At 44.0% G+C, this 3,641-nt stretch overlaps 1 gene segment (V, D, J or C); it reads right to left on the bottom strand.

Moving 5' to 3' along the window:
- Window positions 1-2,392: 2,392 nt before the first annotated feature.
- LOC310796714 (T cell receptor alpha variable 19-like) lies at window positions 2,393-2,899 on the bottom strand. The segment is given in 2 exons: window positions 2,857-2,899; window positions 2,393-2,763 (listed from the first exon to the last, which is right to left on the bottom strand).
- Window positions 2,900-3,641: the final 742 nt, after the last annotated feature.

Raw genomic sequence — 3,641 nt, 5'->3', positions numbered from 1 at the left:
TTGTGGAGCATGGAGGCCAGCAGAATTAGATTTATTCTAGGGGCTACTTATGATGTGCTGCCATCTCCCCAGAACTTAAATCAGTGGTTGGGCGAGGATGGTGCCTGCCCGTTGTGTTCTAGTGTATGTACATTGAGGCATATACTGTCAGGGTGTAAGGTCAGTCTCTCCCAGGGGCGATACACCTGGCGTCACAACCAGGTGTTGAAATGTTTGGCAGCTGCAGTTGAGGAAAAGCGGCTAGAAGTAAATTCTCTAGTTGCTAGCAAAGAGAATAGACAGATCAAATTTGTACGTGAGGGAGAAAAGATTAGACCAATTAAGGTCAGGCACAAGTTAGGGCAGCTAAGTGTAGGTGGAGCCTGGGAAATGAGGGTTGACTTGAATGAACAGCTAGTCATCCCAGCATATATAGTTAGCACCCGGCTACGTCCGGACTTGTTACTGTGGTCTGAGGTAGAGAAGAGAGTTTATTTTATCGAACTCACAGTCCCGTGGGAAGATCGAGTTGAGGAGGCTTATGAGCGCAAGAAAGCTAGGTATGCTGAAATGGCAGCAGAGGCAGAGCAGCGAGGTTGGAGGGCTCGAGTGCGGCCTGTAGAGGTGGGCTGCCGTGGTTTTGTGGCAAAGTCCGTTATTGCCTTACTAACTGAGTTGGGCATTCGGGGACGGAGCCTGAAACTTGCGGTTAGCAACATGTCTCAGGCAGCAGAACGAGCAAGTGAATGGCTGTGGATAAGGAGGAAACATGCTAGCTGGGGAGCTCGCTAAGGTCAGATTGATTGTTTGTTGTTGGTCATGATTAACGGTCCGCATCAACAGGGCTGAATCATTGACAGTGGTGGTGTAGTTAGGGATTGTTTGTTGTTGGTCATGATTAACGGTCCGCATCAACAGGGCTGAATCATTGATGGTGGTGGTGTAGTTAGGGATTGTTTGTTGGTCATGATTAACGGTCCGCATCAACAGGGCTGAATCATTGACAGTGGTGGTGTAGTTAGGGATTGTTTGTTGGTGGTCATGATTAACGGTCCGCATCAACAGGGCTGAATCATTGACAGTGGTGGTGTAGTCAGGAATGTCATACCGAATCGACCTGGATAGCTAGGCTTAGATAGTGAGGTAATATGCAGTTGTGCGGTGGTAGCATGGAGGGGGGTGTTTCCAGGACGCTGGATTACACCGTTAAGCCTTCTTGAGGTGTCGTGGGCCTAACTTAACGAAACGTCGGTGAAGGAAGGTGCCCACTTGAAAACCCCAATGACATGCTTCATACTGCTGTTGGCTAGGGTAGGTAACTGGTGATTTGTGTCTTGTTTATTAGTTTGTTAGCCTGTTAGCTTGTTTTATTCTGGATTGGGCTTCTAAATGTGTTTTTCCTCGGATTTTGGCACAAGGGATAGTAACATCTTGTCCTGTGTATTAATTAATAAATTATAACATTACCTACCTGATGATAGTGATGACAACATCAATAATAATGTTATAACATTACCTACCTGATGATAGTGATGACAACATCAATAATAATGTTACTAACTCAAAGAAAAGGCCACAAAATGAGCTAACTATGGGGAAAGAAGTTTACTATACATGACATGTCATATATATAGTAGAATAAAAGAATATTGTCATAAAAAATAAAATAGAAATGACAATTACTTGTTGCTGACATTCATTTAGCAGCACTATAGGTTAACAGAGAATACACAGGTGGATCTTGAACAGGGGCCGCGTGGCCGACAGAAGCTAGGAATCTAGGAATTGTGACTTTTTAATCAAAGGAAAGTATTCACATGGGAGTTAATAACTTTGAAGGTGAAATGACAGTGAAATGGTTTCTCCCTCAAACAGATCTTCAGTCTCATCACATCCCACAACACATCACACTCTGCCAAGTTTAAGCCTTACATGCTACAACAAACATGTCTCCTCATTCTTTCTTTGAACTGGTTTTCTAAAGCTTTGGTCACTGGTGTAAAGAAACTACACTGTAGTATAGTATACTGTAGTATAGTAGTATACTGTAGTATACTACACTGTGGTATAGACGTACACTGTAGTATAGTATACTGTAGTATAGTATAATCTAGTGTAGTATACTGTTGTATAGTAGTATACTGTAATATGCTACACAGTAGTATAGTATACTGTAGTATAGTAGTATACTGTAGTATACTACATGGTAGTATAGTATACTGTGGTATAGTAGTATACTGCCCTATACTACACTGTATTATATTATACGGTAGTATATTAATATACTACACTGTGGTATAGTATACTGTAGTATAGTAGTGTACTGTAGTATACTACACTGTAGTATAGTATGCCATAGAAATTGAATTGTGTTTGGATCCCTCTAGTGGAGCTTAGGGGCTATTGCATTGTTTTAGTAGTCTGGTTTCTGCATGAGGTTTTTGTACTGTGGTTTGGGCTTTCCTGTCACTGTGGGCTGCAGAGCACAGTAGTACACAGCAGAGTCAGACGGCTGCAGCTTCTGGATCGTCAGAGGAACCGATCTTAAGGCAGAATTCAACATGAGCTGAAATCTCTGCTGTAACCCGTCCACTCTGTTCTCAAAGCCAAGCGTAGAGCGGCTAAGCATGAATTTGGGAATGCCGTTTACATCCTGCTTGTACCAGTAGAGATATGCGCTTGTTTGACTGGTGTTGTATTCACAGCCAAGTGTCAGCGCCTCTCCTTCAGTAGCAGTCACATCTCCTTTAGGTTGTAGCACGTTGTCTTGTTGTGCTCTGCATTCTGTAGAACAACAACAAACAGTATCAATGTGATGTTAATGAATCCATGTGCAAAACGTGTGATTAATATGAAGGGAACAGAGGTATGTCATACCAAAGCACACAGCAGCCAGCAACACTGACATGAGCAGAGACATCACAGCTGCACTGTTCAGTAACTATGAGCTACAGACACTAGAGAGCAGCTCTGAGTCCTCCACTGTTTTGTCTAAGTTGGTAGATTTGAAGGAGGAGCTTGTTCAGAGTGACAAAGAGCTCATTCACAACTTTGTGATTTTTACTCCAATTACCAATTTGATACAATTCACACTTTTGTCCCTTTGTGGGTGAAAGTTTTTTACAGTATTTGTTTGATATTCTTCATGATTGCAATGAACTTGTAAATGAAGTGCAAAGTGTCAGTAAAGGAGTGTCCCAGGGCTTTTTCATTGGTCCCATCTTATTGACTATATTTACTCAATGGAAAATGTGTCAAATGTTCTCTGGATTTGTTCCGATTGGACTTGGACTCAAAGGCAGAGACAGATGGACAAGTTCAAGGGTGTTTTAATGAAACCAGGGAATGTGGAGTTGGAAGTCCATGGATCAAAGCGGGCAGCCTGAGGCAGCAGGCAGGCAGATCAGGTGTGGCAGAAGAGGGGGCGGGGCAGAGGACAGGCAGGTGATGAGGTCCAGCAGATCAGAGGACAGGCAGGTGAGGAGGTCCAGCAGAGCAGAGGACAGGCAGGTGAGGAGGTCCAGCAGAGCAGAGGACAGGCAGGTGATGAGGTCCAGCAGAGCAGAGGACAGGCAGGTGAGGAGGTCCAGCAGAGCAGAGGACAGGCAGGTGATGAGGTCCAGCAGAGCAGAGGACAGGCAGGTGAGGAGGTCCAGCAGAGC

This window comes from Poromitra crassiceps (genome assembly GCF_964638095.1).
Source record: "Poromitra crassiceps genome assembly, chromosome: 23".
Classification (NCBI taxonomy): domain Eukaryota; kingdom Metazoa; phylum Chordata; class Actinopteri; order Beryciformes; family Melamphaidae; genus Poromitra; species Poromitra crassiceps.
This window is presented reverse-complemented; position numbering and strand designations above follow the sequence as displayed.